The sequence below is a fragment of the Dendroctonus ponderosae genome, unplaced genomic scaffold, assembly GCF_020466585.1.
Source record: "Dendroctonus ponderosae isolate FM_Combo_2020 unplaced genomic scaffold, Dpon_F_20191213v2 Dpon_F_20191213_8, whole genome shotgun sequence".
Taxonomy (NCBI): domain Eukaryota; kingdom Metazoa; phylum Arthropoda; class Insecta; order Coleoptera; family Curculionidae; genus Dendroctonus; species Dendroctonus ponderosae.
Window position 1 is genome coordinate 1,484,990 of NW_026019016.1, and position 16,714 is coordinate 1,501,703.

Consider the following 16,714-nt stretch of genomic DNA (forward strand, 5'->3'; position numbering starts at 1 on the left):
AATGGGTTTTTTATAATTGACACTCCCACTTTCCTCAAATTGGTGTAATAAGCGCTTAAAAACTGTTGGCTTAGGATGATTTCCTTCAGGAAACTTTTGAGCATAAACTCGAGAAGCCAATAAACAATTTTTATGACATTCTCCAACGGTGAAAATCATGCCAATACGCTCTTCTCTTGGATAATTCTTCATTTTCACTTAGCAACACAATAATAATATTAAAATAACGACCAACACGAAATTTATTCTACGGTAAAAAAAGCATATGATAAGTTGCTGACTACAGTCAGAGCAGAGAATTATGCTCGAGAGATACAAAAGGATACAAAACTCGGACAATGAAAATAAATGCATGTGGACTATTTATAATGAAATATCAGGTAATTCAAGCAAGCACGGTGCCATGATTGATGGAGAGCCAGACGAATTATCGAACAGATATAACGAGTTCTTATTAGAATCCATTCCAGATCTAATAAAAAAAATTCCCGATATTGAATGGACTGACAATATCCAGGAAAATCGTAGATCCATATTCTTAAAGCCAGTCAATCAACAGGAAATATTGAAATTAGAGCACAGAATTAAGAACAAACATAGTAGTGGTGACGATGAATTGCCCACAAGTCTTATGCGTCAGATCATTCTGGCTATAACCCAGGTAATTTGCTTTGTCATAAATAACTCACTGAGAGAAGGAATGTTTCCTGAATCTCTAAAGTTGTCTGACCGGGTACATGAAGGGACGATCCACTCAAAATAATACTTTCTAAAAATCAAACGGTTTAGCCGCAAACTTCCGTGCCGTATAGCGTGAATAACCCTGTATACGAAAATGACCCAAAAGTCCCTCCCAAAATGTTACGCATGAGCTTACAATTAAGACACCTTTTCGACAACAAGATCCAGTACCGACCAAAATTTGTACATAATCTGACTTTTATTTTTCAAGTTCTTTTTCTTTAGGTCAAAACTCCCCTCTCCCTTAAAGTAAAAATTTCTGATCACTTTTGTGTCAATATCCCACAACTTGGATGAAAAAACCAAAAAATCTGGAACCCATCTATTAAATCACAGTCGATTGGATCGTTCTTCCGTCATCATCATCATCATCAGACAAACAAATATTGAACGTCGTGCTTTATGACACGCCCGGTCGTAGCTCGGCGCGCTTTCCGATTGGCTGCACACTTTTACCTCCTCCTTGGGTTTGGTACCGTGTCGTGCGCGAACAGAATTCGGCGGTACCGGAGCAGAGGTCAAATCGTGCCGTCGCTATTGGCAACCGAACCCGATTTCGGCTAGCCCCAAAACAGGTGCCGGCATCCGCTAATCACATATTCGACGCCTTCTTTTCGTTTATTGGTACCCGAGTACCCGTCGGAGTCTGCTGATAATTAGTGGCAAAAGACGCAGCAGCACGGCCGGGATTCATTGTGTTGAGGCTCAAACGCGAGGTGGCAGTACCCATCAGGGACCCAAAAGTAAAACAATAAGAACCGAAAGTACCCGGTCATGCCGAGTCATCAAACCGTATCATTTGGCATCCTGTCCGGTACGGCCGTGGTGCCGTCAGCCAAAGAGGACGAATAATTTCACATTAACTGGGATTTTTCAGTTCCCCATTTGATCGTCGTTGCCCCCTTTTATGTCTAGACACAAAAATCTACATACAAAGTCATTAATTAATTGGAAAACTTTTGATTCTTCCAAGTAGTCATGATGAACCACTTGCAAAGCTCGTCTCTTACTCTCAGTTGGGTACGATTTATATTTCTCCGAAAAAAACTGTTTTAGTGTTTACTCTAGTTGAGCCGTTGCTTGTTCAGTTCCGTCAACCCAAACCGTCATCGTGAACCCGAGAATTATGCTCCTGGAGGGGTTAAAAAGCACTTTAAGCACCCAAAAGAACCCCCCACTTACCGTAACAGGTGCACCACAATTTCTTCAAGCATAACAGAGTAACTCGCTACTCACTGACCGGTACAGTCGCTTGCAGTACGTCAGAGGTACCTTTTGCTCTTCTGGTTCCGTTTCGACGTAGCGATCTGACGGAACCTCGAGTTCGAAGCGGGAAAGTGACTTTCTGGGGAAGTTTTTTGGTGCGATTTGCCAATCGCCATGAGAGCGGGCGGGCGTTTGAATTTTCATCCCGAAGTTCTTCAGCTAGTTGCCTGTTGATTCGCTGGAGAGTTCAACGGGCGATGTGGTGACAAACGGTTAACAAAATCGTTGGTTCCATAGTCGCATGACTAACTGTTAGGACATGATTGTTAAATAAACTTTTTTCCTGATTTAACTGAAACCTCCCAGTACGACTTGGGATTGTTTAAACTTTGAACCAAAGGCTAGAAAATTGAAATTGTTACTTAAATAGTTTAGCGCCAGTGTTTTCTCTATTGTGCTTTGGATACTGAGGATATACTTTGTGTGTGAGGCGAACTCAGTTTTGGTTCCAGTGCGTTGTTTTTCCACCAGGTATGTGTTTGAACCCTTTCACCTTTTCTTATATAAACCGCTCGAAAAACGTTGGTCGCTAAATTCAATTAGTTGAAATACCGAATTTAAACGCAATCGCTTTTTTTGCCATAACTCAATTATCTAAATTTCCTTATAAATGCAGAGCGCTTTTTCGGTCGCCAACCGAATTGAGGTCGATTTTGCTCAATACGGCCCGATTAAAAAAAAACTGTTGATAAACGTGACTGAAAATAATAATTAAAATTCAATAGACGGTAGGCAGATTAATAAAATTTCTGATATAAAAATTCAATCATTTTTCAACAGATCAAAGTGTGCGGCAAAAACTATTCAATTTTCGATTTTCGGGCCTTTTCGAACACGAAAACGTGTCCGAGACTCGTGGATCGTCGAATTATTTGGCTGCGTTTTTTCCCGCTGGTTCGACCACAACTTCAGATTGTTCGAATTGGGTTGTCACGGGATATTTTTTAAATGATTTGTCGAAACACAAACGACCCAAGAAAAAAAGTTCCATTTCGAAATGTACATCAAGTACTTGTGAATGTGAATTCGAAGACAACCAGGTGCCTAAGAACTTCTTTTTTCTTCAGCTTCTCACCGAAAATATATTCGTGGATACAAATAATTGCCTGGTTTTTTCTTGTTCTGGTGCTCTTATCGATAATTTGATATCTTCATCACTTGTAGACGGTCGTTTGACAGTGTTAGAAGCGGAAATGTTTAAAATAAGCTTTGTATCAGTCAAGTTCACTTGTTATCCGTCGCCCCCATATTCATTGCGTCTAATGGGGGAGATATGGCGAATTACTTACGCAGGTGTCAAGTTCGCTTACATGGTAGCTTTTGCTGATGATTATCACGAGTGTTTTCACCGATTTTTCCATTAGTTTAATGACAGGCTTTGTCGCATTTAGCTATTCACTTTCCTTGGTTTTTAGGCAGTTGCTCTGTGTTGTTTTCGACTTTATTGTGTCTGCTCGATTATCGTTACATCTCTTTCATTTGCGTCATCTTCTTTTGAGTTTTGCTACTTTTAATAGGACTAGGGCTTGAGTGGTAAACAATTATTGAATGCAAAGAAAATCAATATAATTGGGAAATGAAATATAGGAAAATTTACTGCTGTTGACTGTTGAAAGGGTGAACTTTTTCGGTAATTATTTTATCATGAGGTGAAGGGTAGTTTATCTTTAACATCTAGAACAGGACGATTTTTTGATCTAAATAGATTGCTACAGATCGAAGTAGTTTTCCAATATATATGCATATAAAAAGTATTTGGGTCTATAACAAAGAAGCAATTGCTGGTTAAAATTTCTGATCGCTCAAAAACAGTTTAAAATGGCCCAAAAAAGTCCGTTAATTCGGGTTTTCTTCTAACGTGTTTTTCGATGAGCCAATCACATTCTCCATTTCTTTGAGACGAAAATGGTGTAGACTTCGAGGCATTTTTTTCAAAAAAATTGACCCTCACCCCTATGAGTTTTTCACTCAAAAATCTAAATTTCACATGTGTGATTTTTGAGCTCAATGGACTGTTTCCATATAGGGAGCTTCCCAATATACTTACATAAAGAAAGTGTTGCGGACTATAATAAGGAAGATATCGCCGATTAAAGGTTTTGACCGCCCAAAAACAGCTTAAAATGGGCCATAAATATCGATTATTTCGGATCTGCAGCTTTTAACGTGTTTGTCATTGTTCTCATCACATTCCCCACTTCTTTGAGACTGAAATCGTGTAGAATTCGAGGCATTTTGAGAAACTTAATTTTTTTGTGAAAAAATCGAGCCTCACGTCTTAAGAATTTTTGGTCTAAAATAAAAATTTCACATGCGTGTTGTTTAACTCAAAGGACTATTTCCGATCCAGGAATCTTCCCAATATGCATAAAGAAAGTGTTGCGGACTCTAATACGAAGATATCGCCGATTAAAGATTTTGAACGCCCAAAAACAGCTCAAAATGAGCCATAAATGTCGTTTATTTCGGATCTACAGCTTCTAACGTGTTTGAAAATGAGCTCATCATATTACCCACTTATTTGAGCCGAAAATGGTGTAGAATTCGAGGTATTTTGGGAGACTTTATTTTTTTCGAAAAATAGAGCCTCACCGTTTCGAAATTTTCGGTAAAAAATAAAAATTTTACATGCGTGTTTTTTGAACTCAAAAGACGAAGTAATACGAAACTATCGCCGAATAAAGATTTTGACCATCCAAAAACAGCTTAAAATGGGCGAAAAATATCGATTTTTTCGTCTCTGCAACTTTAAAGGAACATCAATTCTACATTAAACTCGACAAGTTTCAGGTTCTTTAAATTTTTAGCTCTGGTCATTTAAAATGTGAAAAATTGCGTTAAAAACTGATCGAATTTGAACGTTTCAGAAAAATGCGAAGAATAAACAAGGCACCGAAAAACTGAGTAAATTTTTGAAGCTTGTACAATCTAAGTATGAAAAATCACGAAATTCATAGAGACTTGAAGCAAAAATCAACTTTCTATCGTTAACTATTATGTCGAGGCTTGAAACTGTTGGAAATTGTCGAGAAACGAGAGTAATTCGGTATTCAAAGGACGCAATCAAGCTGGGCACGAAGGAAGGTGATTTTTTGCGAGCCCCGGAACATAGTTGCGAGAATTCGAGATTAAGATACACTTTGCTCCTTCGGTATTGTTTAACAATAGTAACTGTATGAATAACAAATTCGCCAGTCTCGAATACAATAACGGCCACCAGAAGCACAACTTTATAGAGATATGGTTCGATTTTTTCCGACTTGAATAATCCATACCGAATGAAGAACGGGCTGGGCGAAATTTCAGGAAAATACCGAAATGAAATATCGGCTATGACCGGACAACAGATAATGGTAATTACGATGAGAAGAGCGAGGCCGCCGCATTAAAATCCTTTGCACTAATGCGTTTTGTCATAAAGAAATAAAGTAGTGTTAACGGTCGCACAAAAAACCACTTGAAATAAGTTGAAAGTTATAGCATGTTATTACATCTCTCTGTTGAGGCAAAACGAAATAAGCTCAAATATGTGAAAGTATTTAGGTAATTTGACTGGAAATTTCTTCCGTTTTTTTCTCCCCGGCCCAAGTCCGAGCTTTTTTGATTAATTACGTTCCGAAAGATTGTAGCTTTTTGATTACTCATAGTAATTAATATCGCGGACGCTGGAAACCCGTTATGAGTTCTGATATTCACTTTAATAAGTTTTCAACTACTCGAAAGATGTGTGCCCGATGCAAAAACTCCATCCGATTGCAAAACACATCAACATGTTGTGGGTAATTTACTACCGCATACGGCTCGCCATTATCCGAAGGATCTGGGTCTAAAAAATCTATTTAATCAATGATATTGTGCTTAAAAACGTTAATTTGCATCAGACCATTGTATGTTGCACCCGCCAATTAATCCCTGTATGTTTACGCGAAGAATAGTGATAAAGCTCTCGGCAATACAGTTATTACTTGTGGAAATCACCCCGATTGTTATTAAGATCTAGATTTTTACTTCATTACGAATGCCAGTCGAATCCTGAGAGAATGTATGGTACCATCAAACTAAATAGCTGACAGAATCATCATAAATCTTTGGAATAGTGAAGTTCTTTGCAGTTTCATGTGGCACTGAAAAAGAGTATTTGATTGATTTTCTTACAGCTTATTAGTGTTGGATGGTTTTGCCTCAGAATCAGTTACTTGGATGTGGGTTTCAATCCTATTATTTGAACCAGTGCGATGCTTTTACTAGCTCATATTTTTTAAATTTAAATTTCTTGTTTTGGATCCGGCGAGTTTGTTTTTTGCAGGAAATCTTCGGCTCCAGTGGCCATCAAGAATTCTACTCGCTAAACTCCAACTCATCTTGCGCGGTTTATTTTCGAAAATATTGCCACTTCAAAATTGCGATATTTGATGAATTAGTTTCAAAATAACCGACTCGACAAAAAAGGTGATTCGAACGTATCGCTAATAATTCAATGTGTGCATACTAAATCATTTACATTTAGCGGGAAAGCCTGCACTGATAGCAATAATTCCTCGATCAATCGATCGTCAAACGCATTCCCGAGCCATAATTGAAAATTCAAAGAACCTAGAGTATCTCTAAAGATATCTTTTAATGCACGTTGCACGTAGATTGAATCTTCAACACGTGTTTTTAACAATGGCAGCCTGTAGAATTCGAAATGCCTTGCTGCGTTACATTTCAGGAATATTTAACATCGGTTTCCAACTTTTCTTAATTGCTTCGAAGGAAAAGTGACTCGCTTTGAAATTGGCTCCGATTCAAGTTTTACAAAAGAACATTTTACATTTTTTTCCAGCAAAACAGCAAATTTACCTGTTCCTAAGCAAAAGCCGTCTGTAGATATGCGTTTTTTTAATGAAACCGTCTTGGTCTAAGCCACATTCATCATTGTCTCAGCACAAGCCCAAGCCATCAATCCTAAATAGAAAAATCATCCTTTGAAAGTTCACATCAAACAACATATGGCGTTGATATTAAACCATCCTCCCTTGCAACCCTCCGATTATTTTCTTTGTGTTTACCTGTCAGCTGGTAATTATTCTTGGCAAAGGACGATGTCTTTGCCGTCAACAGTTGCGGTTTGATGCAAAGCCCGCCCTTATGTTGGCTGGATCGTTATTGATAATTTTGCGATCGGAAACTGTACTGATGGTACCGTACCAGATCTGTCACAGTGTCGACAAGATATCCAGCAGACTACAAGGCTTTAAAAGTGAAACATCGTCGCACAGATACCAGGTAGGCTCATATGGCGCGCGCTAACCATATGGTAGTGGCCCGTAATGGTCAGAAGCCCATAGTTTACGTCTATACCGATTAGATGCTGAGAGGCCAACATCTCACATTTTATTCCTTAACGATTCTTAATGAGTTGTATGTTTGAGTTAAGCGCCGCTCGTTAGAAGTCTGTTCTCACTCAGAGCTGAGCGGCTTTCACTATTATCCATTTCAACTGCTGCATCTCGTGCTTAGCTTTTCCTAAGCTTGTTCCCTTTAGCCACTGCTGAGCAGGCTTGAAAGAATTCATTCTGAGGAAGAGTTGTCAAGAATCTTCGCTTCTGTGGGTTTTTACTGTCTCTAGTCTCTTAACCCTCTAATCCCTCCCTGAACTCTTTGTAACTCTCTAATGGTTTTGGAGGATCTGATGAATTTAGGCTGCAGGAGGAATGGAGCTACTCTAATGTTGTGCTCGAAAAGTTATTTTTATTGAATGGAAAAGTGTAGACCAACATTTTCATTGATATGCCAAATAAGCTGGCTCACCCTGTATATCTGACTAGGACGGGTGGACTAAATTTTTTTGTCCACAATCAGCGTCCAAATTTCATTTGAAAGCTTTATCGCCCTAGATTTAGAAAATTGAGAAAAGCACAAAAATTGACTCCAATATGTGGATCACTTGGCCGCAAGTTCGAAAATCGAGCTTTTCCCAGTTTTAGCTAAAAAATAGTTGCTTGAAGAGTTGAAGCTTAAAATTTCAGCAATTATGGGCTGAAAAACCGCGTCTTTTTACTTTAAAACTGGTGTTGTTGTTGCATTATTTCAGCAAGATTGACGAAAACTCTTTTTCAATGTTTCCGATTCGAGGGCTTTGAAACACTCTTCCTCAAGACACAGATAAATGGGAGAGATTTTGGAGAGATGAACATTTCTTCATGTAAAGTTCTGATGGTTGGTTGCTTCCAGTTTGGCTTCGAATTTTGAATTAATATATTTTCCACTATTCAATTCTTTACCGAACCTTTAAATTGATTGAATTCAACAGTCTCACTTTGTAGTAGCATTTCACTTCTTCAGGGTTTTGAATCAACTTTTAGCTTGAAACGGAAGCGCCGAAACCAAATGAATAAAATGTGAAAAGTTTGAAGTAAAAATGTTGAAAAAGCGATGATTTCCATAGGAGTAAACAGAACCTATTTCTTTATTAAATAACATGATGAGACACAATCGCAAGGTAAAATGCGATAGGAAATTTTCGCCGCTTTCGAGCAGAAAAGCCGAGCGTGCAAGATCAAGGCAATTCATTGCAATAAACGTCCAATTTGCAATATCATCAGCAAGCAAGTCCTTGTTCGAGACCACCGATTAGATATATGGGCATTTGACCGGGTTATAATAGCTAATTTATACACGTAGATTGTTGTCAAAAGTCATAAGAAAATTTAATTCGCAGAAGTTTTAATTAATCGAAGAAGAAAATGGACGGTATTATGCAAAATCAGGCAACGGTAGATTGACAAGCATCGTCTTTTCGAGATTGAAATCTCGAGTACATTCCTATGGCCGAGGTTTGCATGTATTCGTTGCAAAACTACACCACTAAGCAGAAGGTTAAGAGTTGTAACAAGTTGACTTAAGTGCTCCTAATTACGTATAAATGTTCAAATGAATCGCATTAGAATAGCATTTGGAAATGTTTGTTGATCGAAACAATACGATCATTCAATAGTTCACTCTCAACTTTAGCGGTTGTCGTTTAAATTCTGCGCTAGTATCTAATAACCAATCGCTTAACACGTAAATTGCTATTGGCTTAAGAACATGATGAATTTGCATTCCAGCGCAACAAAGTCATTAATAAACAACCTATTGCGAAAAGCGATTTTTTACCAACAACAAATGTTGGAATATTAACGGGCCTGGAGTATAATAATTGCAGTTGAAATTGCGATCAATTAGGAATCTTGTAACCATTCTAGGAACTTTAATAGTCCGGCATCAATCAGTTTTGATGCATGTGAACTGTTCAACAAATACGACCAATGTGGGCAATTGAAAATTTCTGGAATTTTAACAGTTTTAATGCGATTTGATTAAGAGACCCGACCATCGATTCTCTGGTTCGGATGCGAAACGATGTGCCAAAAGCACTACAAAGACAATGTTTTGTAGGTGGAAGTTTTCCTAGTTTTCCCAAAATTAATGTTGGATAGCAGCTGAGGAATTATCGAAAGTTCGATTTTTTCAATTTGCAACTTAAAAATCTGGTAAAGGAGTTTTTTTTGGTATTTTTGGGGAGCTTTGGCAGAAAATAGTGATCACCTAAGTAAAGAGGCATTTTTTGATCAAACGCTTCATAATCTATTTATTTGCTAAAAAAATACCCTTTTCAAGTGGAAACCTTCCTAAGTTATCTTACTAATGACTGAGGCATTTTGAAATTGATAAAATTGTAGTTTAAAGTGGTTTTGAAGGATTTTTCAAGTCTAATGTGGGCTTGAGCATGAACAGCAAACGAACAACCTTTGGAGGCTGCCAAATTTCAAAAAATTGCGGTGATTTCTCATAATCTGTGCTCACCAGTTGCCGGTTCGAACCATACATTTAACCTCGTCTTTTTGTCAGAAATATGAAGAAACTCAACGGGTTCGAGCAGAAAATGTTTGATAGTTTAGGCAAAGTGCGAATGCTTAACAGCAGAGTGGAAATTGTTTCGAAATAATTTTAAAAATATTTCCAACGTTCAAGTAAACCCTCATCACCTTTCACGCAATTTAAATTGCCCAGTAAAACTAGAGTTAGGAATTAATTGCATAAAACTTGTGGATTTTTCGGGCTTTTCCTAGACGGTCCTAAAGCCCAGTAATTTAGTAAATGTTGCTTTGGTGGTTTCAAAGAATAAATAATCACTCGGGCCAATTAACTAGTTGACTAAACGGCAGATTTTGCCAATTACAAAATGCATGTTAATAAATCGTGAGAAATCAGCGTTTGATTTATATAAAGTGGCCAGTTTGAAAGAATAAATCAAGTTCCATGTATGCTTCTAGCTGGTGACTGGAAAACGAGCCGTTGACATCTTGTATCTATTGCTTGTTTGCTGTAGAAAATTAGCCAAATGATTTAAGACGCTTTTACAAATTAGAGTTGAATAAATCCGAACCGAAAGAAGAGAAATTGAGTGAGTAACAACAATAACGCCTGTCTATTTCCCGTCCGAGTGCGATATTTCATTGGATTAAACGGGCGAACAAAAGAGGCAAAATTAGCGGAAGTCTGGTAATTGTAATGCAAAACTAACTAAAACAACACCATGATATCAAAGCGTTATTTCACAGGGTTATCGACATGACCTTGGTTGTCAAAAAAAAACTACCGGCACATGGAACATACGTAGAAGGTTCACCTTGAAAACTGCCGAAAATTAAAATTTTATCTTTTGTGTTTCGATAGAACGTCGGAAATGTGTGTTATTACATTACCATGTCGCTTGTTTGCCTATTGCCAAATGTATGCGGGACTTACCGAAACCGTAATTATCATAATTTGATTTGTCATTTTCCGTTGTTTTTTTCTTCTGCGGAGTTAGTGTTGAACCATTGTGAGTCAACGACAGGAGATTTAATTCTTTCCATGTAAGAGTCTCGCTTATTGAGTGGTTTGCCTTTAAAGCTCCTAAAATACCAGGGGATTTCTTTCCAGTTGTTTTTCTTCAACATTTTTCTTGCTTTTTCGCCGCTGGGTCAGGAAAAAATCATTAAAGTAATCCTCAAGTAATAGAGGCGAAATGCTAACAAAATTTGGCAAAATGACACTTTTTTCAAACAATTGTAGTTTTGTTGCCTTCCATCCTTCTAAAGCGCTTAGTCCTACAGTTTTCTGCAAAAACATCAATTTTCCAGATAAGTTATCATCTCTTAATCAAGGAAATTAGAATGAACTCTAAAATTCTCAACGGAAATGTTGAATTTCCCTGAAGAATTTTTGAAAAGGAGAAACCAAAATCCTGGTGAAGTTGCAACTGTCTAGTGCACACTTCGAAGAATACTAAACTCGCAACAAAATCACTTTTATCATTCATCTATCAGACAAAGGCTTTGTAAGCGCTTTATTGGCTAAATCCAATAAAACCTAAATTGTATGGCTCCATCTAAATGTTTCTGTTTTAGAGATTTAAAGTGATCTGGATTGAACAGCCTCATAAACTCAATGTTATAATATGACATCAAAATGGCAATTTAATCAACGCACACAAACATTGATCAAAACACAAAGGCTTTTTTTGCCAATTAGCTCACTGTTTCGTAACCGAACAGCATTATAAATCGGTATACGCGTTCCATTATGCCCCACTGTTATATTAATATAATATTTACGGCGTGTTACTAAAAAGTCGGATTTGAAAACGATTGTGCAACAGTGACGGAATTTATAGAAAGCATGAAATTTTTGCAGGAAAACACCACGTTGATTTAATTAATGTTATTTTTCGTGTTGAAATTGGGTAATCGCGAAATTCAATTTTGGCTTGCTCAAAGAATGCATTAGGTAACGTTGTGAAAATACGCTAAATGGAAAAAAATCGTGCGTGTGTATGCTGGGGTGATTTCGAAAAAATCATCTCTCGGTCCGTACTAATTACTCATTTGAAAGTGTGAACTTTTCTCAATAAGAAGCAATCACTGAAAAAGGCAAAAAAACCACTATACAGTTGCAAATTTCTTGGTTAAACGAATAGTTTAAGCCCATTTAAAGCCATTTCCATAAAGGAAGCAACCCAGATTTGAGGCAGATTTTTTAATTAGCCATTAGGTGTCGAACAAATCTATTGAATTTTTCAATCAGACATAACAGAAAGCATGAAATGAAGCCGAAGTTTTTGTCCATTTACCACTTCCTCTTTACTCTCCAAACCGATCCCGTTCAAAAGGAATTTGTGAATGAATGAATGGATGGATGTTTCGTTTCTTTTGGAATCTTTGCGCTCGGCTGATTGTTTCGGAAAAAGTTACCGTATTCGAAAACCATCTCTTAGGTGTGAGAATCCGATATTCAATTTAATCATGCATGGCACGGGATAACGGTGATCTAAAGGTGATTCGGTTTGTTCGATCGCTTTTTTTCTAGTCGGCTTTTTCTACGACGATATGCAAAATCAACAGAATCAGCACGTTCGACATGAAGAGAAGTCACCAGTTGAATTGATTCAATCAATGACGTTGGATGCATTGATTGAAGAGGTTTTTGGGGATTTGAAAATGCTCGGTTAAAAAAGTGTTTTCAATTGATCGCTTGGTTCTGTTTTGCGCTGGGAAAAGCGCACACCCTGTACACTTTTTGCGAAAGCAACCAATTTTCTGGAAGAAATCAAACATCAAGTTTCTCAAACACGTATAAAATACCAGTAGTCACACAAAATACAAGCGTAAATAATGAATGAATAATCACAAAAATTAAGAACCTGTTGGAAAAAACATCAACTTGAAAATTCCTACCGTGTTAACTCTGGTCATCTGATGGCTAATTGCGGAATATCGATAAAAAATCGAATGTCTGTTTGACTCGAAAGTTGTAAACAATTTACGTGTTAATTAAGTTAAAGCAAATATTTTTCAAAACTTGCAATTATAAATGTTGGACTTTTCCAAAGTTTTGTTGGATAAAAAAACAACTTTTCTAAAAAAATGCTGTATTAAAGCAGAAAAAATATTAGAAGATATAAAGCACTTCTTCAAACAAACAATTATTATTTTGTTAGTTATTGAGAGAGGAAAATGGCGTTAAAAAATATGTTCAAATGCGTTTTTATGTGCCATTTGGCACCCTTTATGAGCCATAAACGGCTACTAACTAAATGCCATCAATTCGAAAAACGAGCAGTGAAAAAAAAACGGAATGAGAAGATTGAAAACATGAAAAAAGGCATCGTTTGAATTTGCGATCAGTCCGGCATGTGTGTATCTCGGGTTCCGCTGATTGATGCACGGATCAATGAGTGAAGAACACGAAAATTGAATTAAGCGAGATAGTCTGTGAAAAACGAGCGCCGAACGTTTTTGCAATAGTTTATTCCATTTATGCACGAGAGAGGCATAAATTCCTCTGGCTACTAATTGGTATTTGCTATAAAAAGTCGATAAAACGCCGCCGCCGTTAATATTTATTTGCCTACAAACCTGGATGGTAGATAGCAGCTCTCTACGAAATATTTGAGTAACAATTTCCTCGTTCGTTATTATTAACTGTTTGCGTTCGTTCGACTTCGAAGTTTAACACAGGAGATTGATATTGGAGTAGTGGTAGTCGTAGTAGTAGTAATCAACGATCTCGCTACCCAATTTCCTTTTCGAACGTCGTCCAATTTAATTTTATTGTCTAATCCGGCACCCGATTGACCCGGGTACTGTTATGGGAGCAATCTCGAATTAACTACCGTCTTCTCAGCAGAAGGAAAATCGCAAAAATATCCTCGCCCTGCCTTTTGCAATTAGTGGCATCGTGCAATTCAGTTCCTACAACACGGTTCATCATGATTTTTGATGAGCGCACTCTCAGTTCTCGCAGCGACCACGATATTTCATCATCTCAACTTCTCCGGGATCTCCAAACTTCGATGGTTCCGAAGCATTGACATCTGCAGCTTCATGTTCAGTTTTCTGCTTGCGGCAGTTTTAAAGGCAACAGATTTAATGTTTCGATCGACTGTTTTAAGCTGGAGGTTTTTTGTTATTCACAACGTTTCGGTTGAGTATCTCCCACCGTCTTGAAGGGAACAAAGTAAGACGTGAAAAAATCGCTGAATAATGAAGGTTGAAAACTAATCTTTAATGAACGCAGTGAATATTCAGAATTAATTAAAACAGCCAACCTTTATTTAATTAACAATTAACCCACATTAGCCTCATCTTTTTATACTGACCTCCCTCATCTTCCCCCGGCAGCAATTTGCTGGCTGGATGGATGTTTGCGAACAACGGAAAAAATATTCTTAGATAATCTATAAAACTGGAAAAAAACAAGGGCAGTAATGAAGAAGAAATTTTTGAAAAATTAAGACAGACACTGCAAAAATTCCTAAAAGCAGTCACAGCCGGAAATTTTGAGAACCGAGTGAAATGTCTACAATTTGAAAAAAACGTAAAAACGTAACGGCGAAGCAAAATTATGGTTAAATACATAAATGTTGGATAAATACAGAGGCAGAAAGCAAATTAAACGGCAATAAAGCTGCGTAATTAGATGAGATCGGGTTGCATGTAAGAAAAAGAGGAGCCATCAAGTCCAAATCTGGACCTCATTAAATGTTCAATTCGTTCAATCAAATTTAACTACTAAGTAAATAATAATGAAATCTCTCTCTCTTCGGCTAGATGAAAATTTACGGCGTGCCGGACAATCTAGGTCTAAAAAATGACGTTTAACGATACCAGCAGTATATAAATATAGAGATTGAATTTGAATTTATGGGCTAGAGGAAGTGGTATGCGGACTTTCAACGGCCGTAAATAAAGAATGGGCGCGCGGCTGCTCTCCTACGCTTTGCTCAAGGTACTTAAGTGATTTGGAACATTTTCGATTTTGTATGTTTACCGACACAATCAATGAGACATAGTCCGTCTTCAGGTTTTTACCGGACCGGATTAGTTGTTGCAACTTCTCAAAAGGGAAGTAAAATATGGTTAAAGATATATCGTATGTATCGTGCCCGTTTACAATTGACACACCCACGTAGAATAAATCGCCTCTAATAGCAGAAAGAAACGTGTAATTACATTATCTATTGCCAATTTATTGTTAGTACATGAATGAGGCAGTTAATCTCTGCAAAATACTTAAGCGCTCTTAAGGCTGCGTTTAGTCTCAAGCAACATGGACTCTTTCACTTTGAAAATTACTTTTCTTTTCTACGGCCTGTCCATTACATTGCCTGCTGGCTCTTCAATTTCTTCCACTATTAATTCTGCATTTAGATGTAATTGCTTCGATTCGAATAGAGTACTGAAGGCAGAATTTTACAAATTTCCCTACACACATCGGACTTGATTGCCCATCCGACCGCATAATCATCTCGAACCTGTAATCTGGCCGAAAGTCGGGTTCACAGGACGAAGTGTTAATATGCAATTACCAGGTAGCAGAAAACGGACAATTTAAAAACCAATATAAGTCTGACAAAAGGCACCTGAATCGATATGTTTATTCAGCGTATAGGTTTTAATAAGTGGCTTGTGGTTTTTGTAATTTTCAACTGCGGTCAGTAGCTGTTTCTAATTTCACAACCATAATCTCGTCCGGCCACCAAGCAAATTATAGGCCTTACTAGATGAATTACGGCTTCGTCTTGTGATCAAAGGGATTTTTTTGGTAAAAAAAATAAGGGTGGAGGTGCCAAGTGTCGATTAACCGATTGATTTTGTCTGCTGAAAATTATGTGTTTAGTTTATTTGAGGAATGATGATCTAAATGAGACCTCGTTCACATAAACGATGTGCAAGTATGTGATTTCAGATTGAGTAGATCATTTCCTAAAAAGAGGTCAAGATATTTGAATAATATTTAGTACCCGTCTACTCTTTAAAGCAAATTCTTGGATGCATGACAAGTAAATTCCTGTTATGGTATTTTGCTGGCAACCTTCTTATAAAAACGTCAGATGTTTACTAAACTTTGCATTAATTTGGTACTTTTAAATCCTCATGTGTTATGTAGACGCTGTTTGCTGATGTTTGGTTCGCTTTTCTCAAGAAGTGTTAACATTCTGCTTCTTCTATACAAGGCATTATGACGCTTTCAGTCCGTTTTGATCAAAATCATGATTTATTGAGCTTGTAATTTTTATAAAAAAAAACAAACTGCAGGCTGTTTATGCGGGAATTAGCAAACTTGACGTTGAGCCTGACTTGCACTTTCAAGTTGATCTATTTTCAAAAATGTTTCACGTCCAAACCGGAACAACCAGCCACTTGAAATTTTGTCCAGTTCTAACCAAAGCAGTGGCTAGAAATGGGCCGAATTTCAATCTAAACGGGGTGCAGGCGGATTTTTCATAAAATCAAACAAAGTCGCTAGAGACTTGCCTTTCCGGCAGTAAAAAGCAGATGATTCACTGTTCAAACCAACAGTCTTTCAACCAAAGCGCAGTTTAGGCGGATTTTTAGTCTCCAAAATCGAAAGAATGATTTAGTTCAAAACGTTCTTAAACCGAAGCTATAGCGTCTTAACGAAATATATCCGGACATGGGGTCTTCTACTCAAATGTCTTCTATCGAGCATTCCCCAGAAGTTTGATCTTCTAGTTCTTAAACACCAGTGTTTATACTTTCTGCTATTTTAGCCTCATTTTGCACCGATTTATATATACTTTTTATAGGCACAGAAGTATCCAATCCGAGCGAAGAACTTCCTCATTATACACACATAGAGCCAAGGGCGGATCCAGAGGAGGGGGTCATGGGGG

General features: G+C 37.5%; 1 protein-coding gene across 11 annotated transcripts in view; it reads left to right on the top strand.

Annotated features, from left to right (window-relative positions):
* The first annotated feature begins 1,878 nt into the window (after positions 1–1,878).
* The window catches only part of LOC109544873 (paired box protein Pax-5), a 111,997-nt gene continuing 97,161 nt past the window's right edge, over positions 1,879–16,714 (top strand). For 4 of the 11 annotated variants that reach the window (XM_048668947.1, XM_048668948.1, XM_048668955.1 and 1 more), the window contains exon 1: positions 1,882–2,478. The gene's annotated coding sequence lies outside the window, so the exon portion shown is untranslated. Of the gene's footprint in view, positions 2,479–16,714 lie in introns of all 11 variants that reach the window. The other 7 variants (XM_048668945.1, XM_048668949.1, XM_048668956.1 and 4 more) reach the window with 6 other exon arrangements.